Source organism: Lycorma delicatula, chromosome 4 (genome assembly GCF_047948215.1).
Source record: "Lycorma delicatula isolate Av1 chromosome 4, ASM4794821v1, whole genome shotgun sequence".
NCBI lineage: Eukaryota > Metazoa > Arthropoda > Insecta > Hemiptera > Fulgoridae > Lycorma > Lycorma delicatula.
Window position 1 is genome coordinate 113,932,459 of NC_134458.1, and position 21,673 is coordinate 113,954,131.

The 21,673-nt window shown below is 30.6% G+C and overlaps 1 protein-coding gene across 1 annotated transcript in view; it reads left to right on the forward strand.

Annotated features, from left to right (window-relative positions):
• Nucleotides 1–21,673, forward strand: part of LOC142323771 (protein kinase C, brain isozyme-like) — an 883,957-nt gene that overhangs the window by 115,108 nt on the left and 747,176 nt on the right. The gene's annotated exons all lie outside the window — the stretch shown is intronic.

Consider the following 21,673-nt stretch of genomic DNA (forward strand, 5'->3'; position numbering starts at 1 on the left):
TTATTGTACAATATATTTATTATTCTGAGTATTTTTTGTTACCTTTTTGGGGTAATAGAGCAATTTATTCGTATTTAATACCCATTCAAGTGAAATACGATAGAAATTTCATTAATTTTAGATTCCTTCTTTTTTTAAATTTAGTAATCGTATTTCGTATACCCTTTCTTTCAGATGTTTATAAAGAACTTTTATTCATTTGGTAATAAAAATTCTTTAGAAATAAGAGTTGGGGACGATCCTTCTTCTTGGATTTTAAAACTGTTTAGTTTGTTAAATAAAAAAAAAAAACAAATATTTTTCGATAGAAAAATTTTTTTTTTGTCTTTCATAAAAAAAAAATGGTTGCTCTAATAAATATATATATTCTCATTTTTCTGGTTGCATACTATTTCTGGTTAAAAAGGTTTGTATTTATTCAAAGTCGGTATTATTCAGTTTTATCGAATAGTAATGGATAATCTATGTGTTCTGTAAAAAAATAAAGTGTTTCATCTTTTAAAATCTGTCATAACATTCGATTTTAAGTTCACGCGTATTCTAACAGCAGTTTATCAGTGCAGTATTATATTTTATATTGATATATAGCAAACACGCTGTGTGTTGATATTTCTGAAGTCACGGTTATTGTTGCAGTTAAAAACATAAATTTAGACTGCATTCTGTTTGTTATTTTCCCTAACACGATTCTTGGTGAATTTATGAAGCTATAATAAATTGCGACGCTATATCAGATATAATTAGAAACTTTCATTAATTAAAGTAAAATAAATAATTAATTTAAATAAATAAAAATTTACCTCGTCGTTCAACAGAAGCAATTAAGTAAAATAATACCATTGAAAACTGTTATTTGTTTCTATCAGTCAACATTTTTTTGAGCCATTTCTAATAGAGAAATTTTTCCATATTAACCTTAATACTACAAATAAAATGTAAAAATTAATAAAATATTGTTTATAGAGAAAAAAAATTTCTCGACTGCAGTTGTTTCTGTTCTGCATATTAAGGTAATAATTTTAATACGTAATTTGTTCTACGAACTCGATTAAACCATCCAGCTATATCGTTCTACGTTGCTTTTTTTCCTAGTTTCCACTCCAGTTACTCTATTTCTTTAGATACAATTTCGTTATCGTCTTACCATCCCCGTTTTTTTTTATCGTTTTCTTACTTTGCGTTGAATTCTGTCATGCATCAACTTATATGGATTTAAAATCAGAATTTTATTTATAACAAAATTATAATAACAGTTTGGTTATTTTTACTAGTTATAAAAAAAAAAAGAAACATGTAGTATATTTATGAATTATTTAAAAATGTTTATCTATAACGTGAACATTAATTATAAGAAGGTCTGTGGATTTTTTTTCCAGAAAAATATTTTATTAAAGCTGTTTTTTTAAGATGGGTTAATTATAAATGTATTAATAATAGATTTAAATAATTTTTATAAAACTATACATTTTTATTAAGATTTATTTATTTTTATAAATATTACTGAATTCTATTTGTGTTACGTAATTTTCTCTTTAGTTATTGTCACTCATACAAACACATTCGCATGCAGAATACAAACAAGTATACAGAACTAAATCGTCGCTTTGTTTATGGAACCAGAAAATGAGTTTCTATTCATGCGTTAACTGAGATGTACGTTCTAAAAGAATCCACTTTATTAGTTTAGTCGATTTTATTTGTAGGTCTACAGCTAACTGAATTTTCTGTTGGTAAAAATATTTTAAAATACTCCAGAGAAAAGTTTATGTATATAAATATTGTCTACTACTGCGTTTTAAATTTCATCTATATCTTTCAGCACTTATTCTTAAATACTTGATTTAATGGCATCATATTATCGAATTATTTAATGTGTATATTTTCAATTCAATTTAGAGGTTTTATATATATATATATATATATATACTAGTCGGAGAGAATTCGCTTCGCACGCCATTCCCGTCTAGCCAGGACCCCTCGCTGTGTTTATTGTCTTCATGGGTATGAAAATAACACTTATAAACAACAATTAAAAAATTCAAACTTTATAGAAACCTTAAAAAGAAACTAAACTACAAAAAACAGAATAGTAGTAATTAAAGTATATAGACTTTTGTCGAGGAAAACTTCACCCCCACAGAGGCTAGGACCTCGATCTGTGACTTAAAACCTTCCCTGAGATAACGCAATTGTATACTGAAAATTTGAAAAAAATCTGTGGGTTGGTTCTCGCGTGATAATTTGCAAACAGACACACAGAACTCACCACAAAGTTTCGTATTTATATATTAAACATATAACCGTGAAAGACCGAAATTAGAGAATGTTGTTAATATTTCCCGGTGAATGTAATAAACACATACCAAATACGTCGGTGAGAGACCGAGATATATGCTTATTCAGACCTTCGTTGGTAATTGTCAACAAACACAGGTAAGCTCTGGTGAGGATCGAAACGATAACTAGAAGTGAAAAACAAAAATCACCCAGTAGCAATCTCTAAGGTAAATAGATTACGAGAAACCCTCGTAAAAAAAGGAAGTTTAAATTTAAGTGAAATATAACCTACGCTCGGTAACCACGTCTAATTAATTGTAAATATACAAATTATGTTATTCTCCAACACTGGAGGCGATTAATAAAATTCACCGCAATCAGCATACGGTGAATTGCGGCATACGCAATCATAGATGGTGAAAACTGAATAAAGAGCTTTTTATTTTATAAAATATAAAATTTTTTTTATAAAAAACTGAACAAAGGGCTACTATCTTACCATTTATTTGTGTAGTTATTGTTCATCAATGCAGTTAACATATCTGTATATCCTGATTGGTCCTTTTAATTTATAAAATGCTGAAAATTTGATTACATTTTTTTACAAATGCGATTAATTTGATTAGTCTCATTAATTTATGACGGAATTAAATTAATATATGGGAATAATATATATAATTTGTATATTTAACCTATAACCTGAGAGATTGTAAGCTTGAATGTAACCTCAGAGACTGGTATTAGGTGATTTTTTTTTTTTAATCTCTAGTTATTGTTTCGACCCACACCAAAGCTTATTTGTGTTTGTCGACGACATATACCGGGGAAGGTAGCTTATGTAGCTAAAATGATATATAGAGTGATTCACGAAGAATGTAACAAAATTATAGGACATTCTTTTGGTAAAAATAAAGAAAACAATTCATTTAAAAATAGATTATGATGTTTTGTTTTTAATATACTTAAAAAAAATCTTACGTTTGTACTTCGTTTCTGTGAACTTTATTCTTATTGTTTTACTCGTATCGAATTCTCTAAAAGTTTTGTTTAAAACTTTATGTGTTTATTACCCGTTATACTTTACGCCAAACAAAAAATAGTATGTTTTCGACGCCAAACGTTTGTTTTTGCCCCAGATTTCTTAAAAACTATTAAACATACAGTTCTGAGACCTATCTTTTTTCTATTTTTCAGTTCAGTTTCTTATAAAACCTCTAAATTTACCTATTACTTTGGGTCCTAAGAATTACAGTTTGACTTAATTTTACCAAAGCTGCAGAAATCAGGGCGTTATTTTTTGCCAGCCGACTCTCCTAACAAAGCGTTTTTCGTAATTATCTTTTTACGAACTTTCTTCTTTAATTAATAACGTGTCCCGAAAATTTGTAATATTCATCATAAATCACCTGTTTAAGCATATACAATCATAAATATAAAGGGTGATTTTGGAGGAAATGGAAGTAATTTGAGAACTAATTCTAGAGTTTGAAATAGGAAAAAAGTTCATCCAAATATATGTCTGAAAACGTTGTGTTATTGAGTTACGGCTAACGAAAAATTTCGCCTAATTTTAGTTTCCCCGATGAAATGAGGTCATTCCGGAAATTTTTAACATGTTTTATAAGGACTAAACTTGATGGTTTCTTATGTTTTTTTGGTATGTAAATTTGAATAAAACAGATTACAGAATTATTTCTACCGAAGTTGTCATGATATCCAAGGTAAAACAAAAATATTCGGGGACGAAAACACGTATTTTTAAATTTGAAGTACAATAACCTTGTTAAATGATTAATAAATGCGTAAATGTATTATCAAAATCTTTATAGAATGTAATTCTGTGAAAATTAGTATAAACAAAAAAATGAAAAATCTAAATTAATGAAACGAACTGACAAAAAACAAATTAATGAAAAACAAAAAAAAAAAATTAGGAAAAACAAAACAGTACAAGGATTAAAAGGAAAATGTTATGAATTTGTAAAAATTAAAAACAGCCGTTTTTAGTACAGTAAATTTAGACTCTGAAAAATTAGGTTGGCAAAACTGTATGCTTCGAAATTAGTTTGAGTACTACTCGTTGTGGTACAACCGGTACATGGCTGTGAAAGGGAAAACATTCTTCAGTGGTACAGCGTAGTCCTACAACGAGCACTCGAAGAACTTCTACACGAATTAACATTCCACGAAGTACAGTATGGAGGATGAAGGACATTATAGATGCTTACGAACTGCGTCCTTATGATTTTCAGAAAGTTCAATACTTCCGGTTTGGTGAGCATGCCAGACGTCTGCAGTTTTGCCAGTGAGTTAAGAATAATTAACACTTTATTCACAGACCGACTTCTCATCTCGGTCTTTCTTTTGTTTCCTCGTTCCAACTTGCAGCATCATAACGAACTACCCTTCTAACTTGCCCCACTCAATTTTTTTCGATCTTAAATTGACCATAACACAAGAACGACGCAACCAATATTCATCAAATTTTCACATGTCCACTTTATATACACTACTACAACACGTCTAAATTTAAATGAAAATGATTTTGTAGTTTTGATATTTTTGAGCCACGGAATTTTATACATAGACCTATAAATAAATATATAAAAAAATTACAATTTAAATGTCTGACACTTTCGTATTTCTCATATCTCGAAACGTAAAGTTCATTACTACAGCTCCACTCCCACCATGCAACCGAAAATAATACCATACTTTTCTTCGAAAAGTCAGAGAAAACATTGTTTATATTTTTATGGAAAAAGTTAATAATGAAGAATAAGAAGAAAATTTGTTTCTTGAGTATGAAATCTCATTCTAGAAATTAAATTTTTGTTAAAAACAGTCATTGTGATTCAAATTTTTCTTTTACTATCTGTTTGTTTGATTAACAAAGGGATTTTATTACTGCATTGAGTTCACTTAGAGTCAGACCCGGGCCGATCAATTTAAACCTGCTCTTATATGAAGGCGGCCAATTACTGTTTCTTATTCTTTTTCATTCAGTTAGAATTTTGGTACTGAAATCAAAGTTGCGAATCAATTTGAATGAATCGAACTACAATTGGGAAGACTCATTTTACAGCTTTCAAGTCCAAGCGTCAAGGTTTCTCGTTACTTGCATGTTAATCTAGAAAAATTTCTTTTAAGTTTACATTTAGAAATAATGTTTTATATCATGACAACACAGCAACAACTACCAAACCCTGGACACCCATGAAATTTAGTTAATTTTCAGGAATCTTTAATACAAAAACTTAACTACTTAAAAAAATATATATATAATTCCATATTCTCTGTTGTCCTCCGCTGCCTAGTGGAAGTGATTTTGTCATTTATTTGGAGGTTGTCGATTCGAATCTAATCAAGCACAGCATTTTTAACCTATTAAAAATTTCCTAACGTCATTCCTTGTAGTAAACTGGCATCAAAAAGGTCATGTAGCCACAAATACTCAGAAAAAAATGGGTGTAAAAGAAAAACAAAAATATCTCTTTAGAATCATCATACTTGTTGAACGTGTGTTTCTTGTGAACAGTTAGTCGCGATTATATTATCATAATTAACATACCGCTTGGTTATTCATCTGGAAAACTTGATCAAGAAATAGCAAGATGAGGATACAAAGATTTTTATTTGTTAAGGTTTTCATTACTGTACGGCTGAAATCAATTAAATATTTCACCTTAATTAACAGTGGGATATATTTTTCATTCTTCTTTGTTCCAGGAAAAAGTTTTATGATTTCTTTTTGGTAAAATATTCTGAATGTGTAGTAAATATTCAATTGATACTACGGATGTCGACTATTTAAAATGAGGTCATCAGAAAATATGAAGTTCTTTGAGATGCAACGTGGAAGAAATCGTAAATATATGTTAGGTTAAGAAAAAAAATTTATCTGCCCCTGCTTTCTTTGGTTATAGTCATGATACCAAAGAAAGCAGGGGCAGATAAATGTGAAGAATACAGAACAATTAGTTTAACTAGTCATGCATCAAAAATCTTAACTAGAATTTTATACAGAAGAATTGAGAGGAGAGTGGAAGAAGTGTTAGGAGAAGACCAATTTGGTTTCAGGAAAAGTATAGGGACAAGGGAAGCAATTTTAAGCCTCAGATTAATAGTAGAAGGAAGATTAAAGAAAAACAAACCAACATACTTGGCGTTTATGGACCTAGAAAAGGCTTTCGATAACGTAGACTGGAATAAAATGTTCAGCATTTTAAAAAAATTAGGGTTCAAATACAGAGATAGAAGAACAATTGCTAACATGTACAGGAACCAAACAGCAACAATAACAATTGAAGAACATAAGAAAGAAGCCGTAATAAGAAAAGGAGTCCGACAAGGATGTTCCCTATCTCCGTTACTTTTTAATCTTTACATTGAACTAGCAGTTAATGATGTTAAAGAACAATTTAGATGCTACGATTTGCTGATGATATAGTAATTCTAGCCGAGAGTAAAAAGGATTTAGAAGAAACAATGAACGGCATAGATGAAGTCCTACGCAAGAACTATCGCATGAAAATAAACAAGAACAAAACAAAAGTAATGAAATGTAGTAGAAATAACAAAGATGGACCGCTGAATGTGAAAATAGGAGGAGAAAAGATTATGGAGGTAGAAGAATTTTGTTATTTGGGAAGTAAAATTACTAAAGATGGACGAAGCAGGAGCGATATAAAATGCCGAATATCACAAGCTAAACGAGCCTTCAGTAAGAAATATAATTTGTTTACATCAAAAATTAATTTAAATGTCAGGAAAAGATTTTTGAAAGTGTATGTTTGGAGTGTCGCTTTATATGGAAGTGAAACTTGGACAATCGGAGTATCTGAGAAGAAAAGATTAGAAGCTTTTGAAATGTGGTGCTATAGGAGAATGTTAAAAATCAGATGGGTGGATAAAGTGACAAATGAAGAGGTATTGCGGCAAATAGATGAAGAAAGAAGCATTTGGAAAAATATAGTTAAAGGAAGAGACAGACTTATAGGCCACATACTAAGGCATCCTGGAATAGTCGCTTTAATATTGGAAGGACAGGTAGAAGGGAAAAATTGTGTAGGCAGGCCACGTTTGGAGTATGTAAAACAAATTGTTGGGGATGTAGGATGTAGAGGGTATACTGAAATGAAACGACTAGCACTAGATAGGGAATCTTGGAGAGCTGCATCAAACCAGTCAAATGACTGAAGACAAAGAAAAAAAAATTAACACAAAGAGAAATAAGTAGATTATGTTTAGATGTCGTAGGATTTATTGAAGTAAGGTAAAAAGGTGAGAAATATAAATATTGTTCATAATCTGGGAATTGTCAGACCCACAATGATGAATTATTGGTTTATTAATGTAAAATCAGGAATTAAGATAATTTAATAATAATTAATGGTAGTAAGGTTAGAAAATCTAGATCCAATGATTTAAGAAATACGAGTATAATAAAATTAGTTGAAATTAACACATAAAAATAGACCAGAACGAAGTTAGAATTTTCTCAATCAGATAATTGAAAATCTAAAAAGTTTAATCTATGAATCTAAAAATATTCTCCAATACTTTATATTCAATTCTCTATGTCGTATCCTAGGTTCTATGATTTATGCAAATTTTCTCTAGAAGAAAGATAGAATATTTTTTGGGTTTTTTCTATTAAAATTGGACTTATCAGTTCGATGGGGACAATATTGAAAAAAAAATTGTTATTTTAGGTTGATAGAGAGGTAAACGATTCATTACTGTCTAATCCCAAGTTTTATCTACGAACTCGTATAATTTTAAAGAGCTTTAGTTTTGGAAATCAGTTAGGAATACTTAATATTATCCAAAAGTATCGCCACATAAAATCTGAAGTTAATGTAAATTAAGTTAGTACAGGTTCACACTCAATCGTCGAGGAACAGTAGATGGTACAGTAAAGCCGTAAAATTTAAAACTATAAAGTTATATAATCAAATAAATATGAAAAAGTATTTACGTACTGAAATAGCGTTGTTAAAACACGTTTCCCTGAAAAAACTGTTGTTATTTTTATGAAGAATCAAAATGGAATTTAAAAAAAATTTGATTTGGACACTACATTATTTCCTTGTACGCCTATTAAATTACATATACACATTTTTAAAAGTACGTAAAACTTTATTTCATCAATAACTTCTGTTATTGAATTATTATTTATCGTAAAAATGTTTTACGATAAAAGGTAATAATTATTGATAAATCATTATATTTAAATTAAAAAAAAAGTTAAAAAAAGGAGATGAAGTCAGATTTGAACCGATGTGCCTTTCCACTGTAAGATCCAAATATTTCATTAATTAAAATTTTATTTGGCTATAATTCTGGAACCGATGAAAATAAGTACACTTATGGTATATCGTTGAAAAGCTCTCAATGAGAACTTATTACTACAGTTAAGAAAAACTCCAAAATCCAATTTTTTTAGATTTTGGGCTTTTCTGGACATTTCTGGTCCAGTGGATTGAAACCAAAAGAGGTGGTGCACAACTAGATGTTACAACAATCCTAAATAAAAAATTTCAACATACTACGGCTAATCGTTTTTCATTTATGCGAGATACATACGCACATATGTATGTACGTACAGATGTCACGCCGAAACTAGTCAAAATGGATTCAGGGATGGTCAAAATGGATATTTCCGTTAAAATTTGAAAACCTAAATTTTTCACGATCACAATACTTGCTTTACTTCGTACAAGAAAGTAAAAAAGGATCGCCGTATTGGATAACTTAGTATAAAATTTAAATACTTTCAGCACTCCTATATGTATTTATGCGCTATTTCTCTGTATTCTCTCAACAAAATTACAAATTTCGAAATTGCAGTACTGGGAAAAGAAGGAGTAAAAAGAATAAATTTGATATAAAATATCCAATAATTCTTATAGGCTTTCTTCAGTAAAATTAAAATTTACAAAACGATTGCTGAAAAGAATAAGTTTATTATATGGTATAAAATTTTTCTACAGGTAATTCGTAACACATCACCTTTTAAATGCGATATTTTTTATTCGTGAGGCATACTACACGTATAGTATACAAGGGATATCTTACAAAGGTAATATAAAATAATATATATTTACTGTGTAAGATTTTTAAAAGTTTATGAATGTATATTTAGTTTTCTAAAGTATTTCCTACACGTAAATCTTTTTTACTAAAACCCTCTCCTAAAATCGTACTAGTTCTTAAATTCCTATCCATAGCTTACAACCACTTTTCCAGTTTATACCAGTAATGGGTTTAATAAAATTGTTAAAAGTGTACTGAACTATTACTAGTAAAAATAAACTACAAACCATCTGTTGATGATTTTTATAGTTGTATTATCAACTGATAGATCCACATTGACGCTGATAAAAATTTCTGACTGCGCAAACTGTACTTTGTAAAGGTAACATGCTACTGCTTACTACAGTAATCTAATAATTCCGTCTACGACGGTCGTTAGTACCCTTTGACAAATTGGTTTGCATCCGCAAAATTAAATGCTTTGTTAATTTAATGCAATCATTTCTGGTTATTAAATAAGATTTCACTTAATTTCCTGCTTAGAATTTATGTTAATTTAATACTACATTTATGTAATTTGCTTACATTGTCATTTAATTTATATGGCTTCCCATTTACAGTTGCGTATTAAAAACAATTGTTTGTCTACTTGTCGATAAGTTCTTTAAAACCATCGTAAGATTACTAAATGTTTTATTGTGTTCCATTCATTGTAATTTGGTATAAAATAACGCTAATTATCAAACTTATATCTCCATTATATTCAGTAATAATTTTACTCACAATCCGAAAATTCTCTGCGTTGTATTAATAATAACAAATCGCATAATTTCTAGAAAAATGATTAGAAATTTAATTAAAATTATAATTTATATATATCTTGATTCCAAAGGCATCTCTTACGTCCGATTTTTTTACCGACTTTTCGAAGAAAATTGCGGTATTATTTTCAGTAGCATAGTTTGAATGTGTGGGGGGGGGGAAATTAATTTTCTTTACGTTTTGAGATATGAGTACGAAAATACCATTCACTTAAATTGAGCCGAATTGAGGCTCGAAAATTTTCAAAACTACTTGATCAATTTCATTGAAATTTATATATGCTACAGCAGTGTGTCCAACAAATGTGTGCATTTGAAAAACTATAACTATTTCATAAAAATTCAATGATTGTAATCATATTTTTTTCCAGATTTTTGATAAAATAGTAAAAATCTTTTTCTGTTTGATTGTATATTACTGATTATACTAATACAAATTAAACGATAATTGATTGAAAGATTACTTTATACATTTTGATATTAAAAAGAATAATTATTATTCGTCTTTGCTTAGTTAAGGAATAAGAAAATATATTTTTTTTAAGATAAGAAACCTTCGATATTTTATTAATATTAAAAGACAAGAAATTACTGTTAACGAATGTCGGTAACATTTATCATGTTGTCACCGCTCATGTAATAGATATACCGGTTTACTAAGAGTGTTTATAAAACAGTGGAATTAACTAAGTTTTTTGCCGACTTTTCGAAGAAAAGTATATAGTATAATTTAGCCTATATCTTTATTAACGATATTCGTTTTCAATAGATCACAGTTTCACTTCCAAAAATGTAAATTGATTCCATGACAACAAAAATTAAAACCCAAATTTCAGTCCTGTGGCCGAATAGATAAGGCCTTTTTCTCGAGTACAAGGAATTGTGAGTTCGAATCTTATCAGGGGTGTTTTCTTTTTATCTTGTTATACATTAAGTTGAAACAATTTTAATCACATAAGGTTTTTTATTATTTATTTTTTTTAACATTTCTTTTATAGTAAATACTTGAATATATTTTAACTATCGTGTTTAGTTAAATTCTATTTCTTGTTTTATGTTATATTTTATTGTATCCTTTTTACCGATTTTTCGAAGAAAAGTACCGTATTACTTTCGGTCACACAGTGGGAGTGGTGAGCAACGTGAAACAGTATTTATTTTCCAATAAATCTGTATTTAAATTTTCATAGTTATGAGTAATCTCTTCAATAATCGGAAATAATCCAATATATTCGGTATATTATTCGATTTTTTTATTGATAGAGTTAAAAAAATATAATCCATTTGTTTTTTGTTTTTTTTTTTTGTCGCTTCAAACTTCATCATACCCCTACCATTAAAAAAAGAAGTCTTAGGCAAATTTTTTCATGTATAATTTTTCTCCACTATATAAAATAAATAACCAATGCCAGGAAAGTATTACAACTTTGTTATCAACTTTTTCTAATATACGTATTATTTTGTACAGAAATACGCCAAACCTAATGAAATGTAGTGACACCTTCATATCGTTTACCAAAAGGATTTTGCTCCATTTACTCTACTCTATTAAAGGAATATATTTTTTTCTAATTAATTCTTACAACTTGTTTTTTGTTGGCTAAACTTCGTTATTAGCATACACGTTATCTAATAATATCATGGGAAGTTATAAACCTAAATCACAGATTAAAATACAGCAGCGGTATTTTTTTTTTAACATGCCGTATTTTTTTTGTATGTATTACTTTTTAATTATTTTTTTCGTAATATTTTTGCTATTATACTTTTTGTCGTTGTATGTACTTCATTTTCAATTTGTTTGATATGCAGTGAAATATGTGGGTTTTTTGTTGTTTTTTTTTGTAGAAGTAAAATGTAGAATGATGTAAAAAAAATGTTATTAAAAGAGACAGGTAGTCACGATTGGGAAATTCTAACTTCTTTTAAGTTTTGTATATATATATATACACACACAACACACACACACACACACACAAACCTAACTTGTTTTAATGTGTGTGTGTGTGTGTGTGTGTGTGTGTGTGTGTGTGTGTGTGTGTGTGTGTGTGTTTTTAACAATTTGTGAATTGTAAATCATTTTGTAGATATTTTTTTAGGGTATTCATGTATTTACCTTAAGATTATTTTCTGTGTTTATATTTAAATGTTTAATTCGAACCTTAATCAAATTTATTTTCATTTTATAATTAACTGTGTTATATATGAAGATGCTCTGAAAATGTTTTTACCACTGTTTCTCTTAGTCTATCCAGGCAAATTCTGGGGCAATTCTTTTTTTATCCGTTTAATAACACATCTACCCAATGATGGACGTGATTTAAATGAATTTAAAAAAAAAAAATTTTTCCATGTCAACTATAATTAAAAATTATTAACATCCAAATTTGAGCCCCTGAAGCCGAATGGATAAGACCTTTTTCTCGAATACCAGGAGTTGTGAGTTCGAATCTCATTCGGGGTGTTTTATTTTTATCTTAACATTAAGATGAAACATTTTTAATCAAATAAGGTTTTTTCATTTATTTAATTTTTTTTTACATTTCTAATTTTATAGTAAATACTTGAATATTTTATTGTATCCTTTTTACCCATTTTTTCGAAGAAAAGTACCGTATTACATTCGGTCTCATAGTGTGAGGTGAGGAGGAGATGAAAATGAGTTTTCATTACGTTCTGAGGTATGAGGAGTACGAAAATACTATTCCCTTAAATTGGGATTTCCTTATATATATATATATATATATATGCCTGTGCATAAAACGTTGTGGTTCAAAGATCTCCGAAACTCCAAGATAAATTTAATTGAAATGTAGGTGTGTTGTAGTAATATATCTAAAGTTTTGCATAGAAAAACTTGATGAAGATTGGTTGGATCATTCTTTAGTTACGCTAAATTTAAGGTCGGAAAAATTTATGGAAGCTAGTAGGAAGGGTGGTTCGTTATGATGCTGTAAGTTGGAACTTGACGTTTCTTTATCTATGGTATCTATTGTTTGCAGTATTAAACCAAATTAAAAAAAATATTAAAACCAAATTAAATTAACGAAAAGTCGGTCTGCTAGCGTTGAACTGCGAAAGCTTCTTTTTCATTGCTTGTTTTATTTTTATTAAGGTGGAGGCCTCCACTCTGCGTTTCTGTATATAACTTTTTATACGTTCAACGACTTTAGGGCCTATTTTAAAATAATAAAACAGAACGTTTAAAATAAAATAAAATTTTAAGAGTTAAAACGCAGCAATTCTTTTTTTTAAATTCGGCTCTTTGAAGTCGGCCTGAACTAAGAATTTTCTTACCTGTTTTAATTAAGTTTTGTATGAAAATATGTAGAAATATTTGTATGATTTTGGGTTTCACTCAATGTTCGTAGAATTTTTCGTACACAGGATAATTTTTTTGTGTTGCAGACAACAGAGTAAAAGATCTTTATCCTGTTCGGAAAAAAACGTATTTGGGATCTACCAGAGGGAACTTCCCTAAGGAAAACATTTCTCGATAATAAAAAGGATATAGAAGTTAATTTTTAAAAAAAACAAATAATTGGGTTGAATAAAGAACTTTATTTTTTAAGATTAAAATAGCTGGTTTTTCGATTTAAAACTCTCTCGTGTAAAAAATTCAAATTTAAAATTCAAATTCATGAGTTAAAAATGAAGGGTGAATTTTTAATTAACCAAAAACCATTCAATTTTTTCACACCTTAGTCTTTTTGAGAAATAAAAATATATTCCTAAGTAGAATTTGAATTTTCTGTAACACAAATTTTAATGAATTTTGGAAATCTAAATCTTTGGAGGCCTTCATTTATAAATCAGGTGTTTTTATACATCCAATTACTGGTATGTCTCCAAAATTTTAATTTTCTTTAAAATCTGAATGCACCATAGATAGGGGTAAACAAATGTATTATCATTTCATAAAAATGATATTGCTATAAGTAATTATAAAATTAGTTTGATATTTTTACTGCACTGTTTTAGCATGTGCGAATTAATTTGAAATTACATGTATGTATGTACTCATTCATAAAAAATGATTCAAAGAAAATTTTATTTTTAGAACAAAAGTGCTATGTTTTATAAAGTAATGATATACATTACTATTTCTTCTGCTTTTATTTAATTTATTATTTTTTATTAGATAGGAATAGGAAACTGATATTGAAAACACGCTGTGCGAAGTAACTAGATCTGGTTGGGAATAAAGAAAAGGTTATAAAAAGCCTTTGGCGTACCGGAAAAATATTTCTTCCGGGTTACTGCAAAATGAGAATATGTAATCAATGAATCTCTCTGTCACTCTTTCTCAATCACTCTCTCTCTCTCTCAGTCTCTCTCCCTCCCTCTCCCTCACCCGCTCCCGCTCACACTCTCTAACTCTCTCTCTCTCTCTCTCTCTCTCTCTCTCTCTCTCTCTCCGTGTAGTAGTCACTCTTTCTTCCTCATTTCATGTTTTCCCCCTTTTCCCGTTTATCATATAACCTTTCTCCGTTCTCAACGTATTCTTATATATTATCTTCCTCTTCTATTTTCCAATTCTTTTTACAACTCTTCTAACAACTCTGACTACAAAATCTCAGCATTTCTCACTCTGGGGTTTTTTTTTATCAACCATATTTTATGTAGTATAATGACTTCGTTATGTCAACACGTATACGTACCTAAATAATACAATTTACTGTATAATAAATATTTTATATGTGGAATGGTAGTTTTTGGTACCATGATAAATTAATAAACCATTGTTTTACATCGAGTCTCATATTGCAAAAATTTAAATCCTAGAGTAATACTTTTTTAAATCTATTTTCTGTAACGTTATGGTTAATTTGTTACATTAAGCATTGTTTATTTCTTTCCTTTCTTTCTTCTTGCATTTGAGTCGACCTTTAAAAGTAACCTTCGACATCTGCACATTCTGTGTTTCAATAACTAAACCCTTCTTCTTTTCGATTTTCCGTATCTTTTCCCAGAACCTATTTTTTCTGAGGCTATTGCATTGGTTGAATATAGATTGAATTTGATTAAGGTGTTGAGTTTTCAGCATTACTAATCTTCTTGAGCAAACAGGCCGCGAGGAGCAAGCCGGCTTTCGTCCAAACCGAGGATGCTGTGAGCAGAATATTTGTGGAAAACGAACAGTTGTTGTTTTCATCGACTTTCGTTCTGTCTTTGACTGCATCCACTGGCCGGCACTTTGGAAGACATTGGAGACAGAGCACATCCCTCTAAAAGTTATCAAATTTCTCCAGGAAGCTTGATAAATTTTAATATATTATTTTATACTATTTAATATAGCATATTAACTTTTAATAAAATGGATCTTCGAGTCAGATACGCATTCGAAACGAGCTATCGGATAAACGTCTGAGGAAAACTCCTCGGACGTTGGGTAGCCAACTTCTGAGGTCTGCTGTTCCTGCCGGACAGCAGTCCACCAGGAAGACGTTGGCTCTTCACTTCTCTTTAATATCGTAGTTAATTCCATAATGCGACGAGTTTTCCAGGGCAGAACAGGAATTCAGTTTGGAGAGTTTAGCTTTCTAACTGACTTGATGTTTACCGATGACAGTGGCGTGTTCACCGACAGTGATGCTGAGGCCACTGATATACTGAATTATATCTCTCGCATTGCCCAATCTTATGGCCTGAAAATAAATGCGGATAAGATACATGTATTACTGACAGACGGCTCACACGCCATCTTCCAACTGCATGGTGTGCAAATTGAACAAGTACAAGAATTCAAATATTTGGGCTCACTGGTCCAGGAGAAGAAAGTAGCGGCTACGGCGGAAATCCACAGTCGAATTGGTCAAGCAACAGCAGCATTTGCTTCCCTGACGTGGTGCTTGTGGAAACAAAGAAACATCTCGTTGAAGACCCAAGTTCGTCTTTTCCGAATCCTAATCCTGTTAATTTTATTGTATGGAGCAGAAACGTGAACACTACTCAAGATAGACCTGAGAAAACTTGTAGTGTTCCAAATGCAATGCCTACGTCAAATCATCAGGATCTCATTTCGCGATCACATCCAAAATGAGGATATCCGCCATCGCTGCGAACAACAGCCAACAATCAAGGAGCACATTCAAAAACGAAGATTACGATGGTTTGGCCATGTCTTCAGAATGACTGGAAACCGACTACCGTACAAACTCTTCGGTATGAACGATCCACTCATTGGAGAGTCTAACAAACAGGTTCAAAGACAGCGTGGATCAAACAGATCGATGATGATATATTAAAAACCTAACCAGGCTAACCCATGGATCGTCAAGCATGGAAGCGTCTTGTTATTGAAATCAGACGACCATTGGCATCCACGCAGCGTACGGGCTTAGGAGTCGATCCAATCCAAACGCCAGCTAGGGATCATATAAATAAAATAATAATAATAGTAATCTTCTAACTTATAAGGCTGGGTAATTTCCTTTCAGGATTACTGTACTTTACTAAAAGATTTTTCGTTTTATGGTGCCAAAATCCAGCCTAACCTAACTTCCAACTTGCTACATAACATACCTTCGTACATTACCCAATATAATCTGCTTGTGAAATACGATACGCTAGCGAAATTGATTAACTGCAAGAAAGATTATAATTTTGTTTGCCTCATTTAATAATATAAGTACGTATAACTGATTAAACTTAGTCACATCGATCCTCCTGCTAGAACCTTCAACATGATTTGATCTACAAGAAAAATACAAATCGTGAGGAAAAATATTTATATTGTTTAAATTATAATTTAGTTTATTTTTTATTTCAGCTGTATTTTTTAAGATTAAGATTATTTTTAATTATTAATTTAGTAACATTTTTCGTTTTGTTTTAATTTTTAACTGTAGAAAATATGCATCAAGATAACATTACAGTAGAATTTTTCTCCATATTATTTTTTTAAATATTATTACTGCTATTATTCTTATCTTTTGTTTAACCTGTTTAATAAATTTATATATCTACGTCAAAAAGCAGGAAAGACAATAAGAAAATGGTGTAGACAGATAAAAAATAAATAGTGTAAAGGAAGTGCAAGAATAAGACAAGATATACAATTAGAATGAACAGAGAATAGAATAGAATCTGTTCGGTGAGATACGGTATTTGAAATGAAAGAAAGTCGGTTTGAAGGGCAAAACGTACGGAAGCATGAATATATAGTAAAAGGGGCGAATAAATGAATGTTATGGAAGGGGTTACCGATTTTGTCACAATGAATGCCTGGAGCATTAATTGCACGTCAGTCGACTGCACTGAAGGCGTCTACGGGAGTATTTAGGAAGGGGGGAAGTGATGATGGGGATGTTTTTAAGTTAAAAGGGTGAGGCTTACTATAGAATCGGTCGGTTATGAGGAGGGGGTGGTCGGTAAGAGACACCCGTCAGATGAAAAATGCCTCTCATTTTCACTCCCTTGTTGTGTACAGCTCCCTTACGCTCACTCTGTCACTCCATCTTTCTCCTCCATAACCCCTCGATCTGTCCAATAACTCTCTCGTTGAAAATCTTGCTGAATAGAGGGACCTACATATATGGGTAGGAGGGTGTTTTCTGGTTCGTTTTCACCCCTTCCATCACTCTTTTCTGTTTCATTTCCCAATGCCACTATATCTCCCCCCACCCAAAACATTTTGTCCCTGACCTTATATTGTATTATTCCATTCAACTCTTTCACTTTACTTCATGACGAGTTCGTTTCTCTGCCAATCAGTTTTATACCATTATTATGTTTGAATACTTGTGCCTTCGCTGTTATTATTAATAATTATTGTGGATATATCTTTTGTTCATTGTTACCATATTCTGTTATCACCCTCTGGGTATCATATATTCTTGTATATTTTTTACGATTTCTTATTACATATTTGTAGTTTACACTGAAATAAATAAAATACATTTTTTTTTTTATGGAAGGGATAGATCTATTCCATTATTATTGTTTGATACCATATAATAAATTATAAACTATACTTGAATATTTGCAATTATTACATATGAATAATATATATACGGTTAATCTTTTATTTCTTTTTTCTTAAAAAAAAAAAAATTTTTAAAGTAAATCGTAAAATGTATTATGACAAAAAAATTATTATTTATTTCGTACGTGTACTGTTGCGGAATGGCTTCGACGGCACGTGGCACCTTAGAACCGTATGATAGCCCTGAAAAGGGTTTGTTTGAGGTTTGTAGACTGACGGCCTGTACAGTGAGGGCAGTTTGTGGGTTTTGCGAGGTAGCCCTGATAAAGGCTGTTGGGTCCGGAAGCTGATCTCCGGCGATGTCAGCTCGGCTGTAGTCGGCTGAGGGGCATCCCCTCAGCGGCAGTTGGGTCCTCACTATAGCGTGGCAGTGGTGGTCTCCAAAGCCCCGCAGTGTCGGGTCGGAGTCTGTTACTTCCGCCGGCGCGGCCGAGGCGGTTCTCCACCAGTGATCCCACGTTGGGCCGGCTTCTGCTAATGGACCCGCTGATTGGCCCGCCGACCAGGGCGCTTGAAGCCCGGAGAGCTGAGACGGGAAGATAGCATACGTTCCCGGGGCTCACTTGGCATGCCAGCCAGACCTGTTCTGGCTGGCATGCCACACATGGCTCACATGTAGCCTGCCTTTCCATAAACCAGATGTAAATAATTTACAAACCGTAAACCGTGAATAGTTCTGCGGCCCGGAAAGGACAACAAGGGGGAAATTGCAGGTCTCTTCTCTCTTCTGTCGGGCGGCTGCTGGGTTTTTTCTTCCACAATCTTCGCTGTCCTTCGGCGATCTTCTTCGTCTTAGAAAGCACAGCATGTGGCAGCAATACGATCTCGAATATGTTACAAATGTGCCAACGACAAGCATTAAGTAAAAAGTAAGCATAGGTCTCTTTTGGGATCAGAGTCCTGAATTTTTGATACTTCAATTGTTTGTTACATTTGATTAGATCCATGATGAGGTCCTATACATTATTGCTCTGTTGGAAGGCGGATACTAATGAACCTGTCAGAGAACTCTTTTTTTTCTTTCCTATGATAGCACAATAAACATATTGCTGTAGCTACTTATTGTTTTCCCCCCTCCAAAACCTCGACTCTTTATTACCCTAAAATACAAATAAAAAAAGTTTGCTTGTTTAACTTGGTGAAAGTCGCTCGGAAAATCCCTCTAGGGAAAGAAAATCTAATCATTAATCGGCATTAAACGACAGTAATTCATTGTTTTTGTAGAAATTCTGTTGCAGCTGTTAACAGATATCAATCATTTAACTATTGTGATGTATTATTATCTCCAAACCTGCGTGATCAGAAATATTGAGGATCCTATATGGTTTTGTGATTATTTCGGGATGTGGGAGAAATTGCATTTATTTTCTATCAGGTGATACTTTTTTTATAAGTAGTCAAGATGAATTAATAGCATCTGAACACTCTTTTTGAAGAATATTACGAACGGCTAAGATACTCATGGGTTGTATGAGGAGTTCAGTTCTTTATAAGCGGGTTGTGGTTTCAACTTTTAGCACTTATTTTTCATTTAAAGTTGTTATTCCTGTAGTACAGTTGTTTCTATGGAGTTTCCTGGAATTTTTTCTATGGATTCAGTTAACTATCGTACCGGCATAATCACCTACGAATTAATGTACAATTCGTAACAATTATTTTAACTATTCAGTTTATATTACCGCGTAATTTACACAAATTTAACTCGCTATAACATTTTACGTACTAACGATAAACGTGAATTTGTATTCTCATAGCTGTTTGCAATCATCATCATGTTCACACGAGCGAAGCTAGGTTTAGAATACTAATTAATTTACGTTTAATTTATGGAAGAAAAATATTTAGAATGATTGCGGTTATAAATCCTATTAGTATAACAATTTATTATAATTTTTTATTGTTGAAATGTTTAATATTGTCGCGTGTTCGCGGTTCGACAACGATATTGAGTGGTAGTACACGTAAACATTTCTTACAAATAGAATTTATTACTTTTCAATAATTGATATGTACAAAATATAGGTCAATTATAAATAGCAAAATACAATTCCGGTTTACTATATCCTTATAATAGAAACTAATAAAAAATTAACAGTAACAACCGAGAAATTTACAATTCACTTAATGCAAGAATTATTTACTTGATGTTTAGAAAAATACAAAAAAATTCACCATACAGCTTGTCGTTTTTATCCCTGTCCAAAATTGAATACTCGTGACGCACTCTTCACTTGTCTGTTACCGCATACTCACTCGGAATGCTCTCGTAGACTGTGATCGCATTTATCGCAAACCGTACTCGTGCTTATCGAACGCTGTACTGAACTCGTCCTCCGGCAGTATTTATGTCTCTGGGCCTAGGGTCTGATTTACAGTACCAATTCCCGATCCGTCCTCTTGTTTTATCAAGTGTAATAATTTCCACTGTCCACACCTTCTACTCTTTTTTATAAATTCTTTGTAGAAAGAGTTTCTTATCGTTTCTTCTAGATAATTCTTCCCTCATTTTATCTCTCTCACACACCACACACACACACACACACACACACACACATATATATATATATATATATATATATATATATATATATATAATTACCTTATTAAGATTTGAACTGATATAAGATTTATTATGAATGTAAAAAGTAAATTAAAAAAATAATTTAAGTTTGTTATAATAAAACAAATTTATTTTTTTAAAATAAAATTTATTTAAATTAAATGAGCTTTATGCGCGTCTGACTAGGTTATTAAAATTTGATTGAACGGTTTTTTCTAGTTAATAGTTAATTTTTTCCATCTCTTTTAAAACGTGACTGTGAATAAATTATTATTATTATTATAGATAAATATAATTTGTGTAAACAGTACGTAGGTAGCACGTTACATTCATTAACTATTTATTTTCTTATACTTTATTTTATTAATATTTTTCTTAAGCTATTATACTGAATTTTAAAAATATTTCTACGTACTTTAGTTTGTTCTAAATTGTTTTAATTATTATTATTTTTTTCTTTTATTGAAGTATAGAGAATATTAAAATATTTATTAACTTTTTTTTTTTTTAATTTGCAGTCCTACAATCTGAAATTTGTTCTATGGAATTTCAACAAAACGGATTATCTAAAAAATAGAAAAATCTTATTTATCAGTTTATTTTAGTACATATTTACAGTGTGAAAGATCTTTTTTTCAAAAATTAATTTATTTTAAAAGTAATGTGAAAAATTTAAGATTTTCCTTGTCAAAAAAAAAGTAAACTCAATATTATAAACAATCTATTAAAAAAAGTTTAAAAAATAATTTTGATTAATTTATTTTCCTGCTAAGCTAATCTTTAAAAAATATATACGGTAAATATAAAATATATAACAAAAAAAATCAATAAAAATATTTATAGTTACGAAAATTTGATCGAAAATAATTCAAATATATAAATTATATAAATCAACTTTTATTTTTAATAAATATAAAAACATAATTTAAAACTTTTTAAAATAATCACTGAAAACTTATGAAAAAAGATTCAAAGTAGGCACTGAAAACT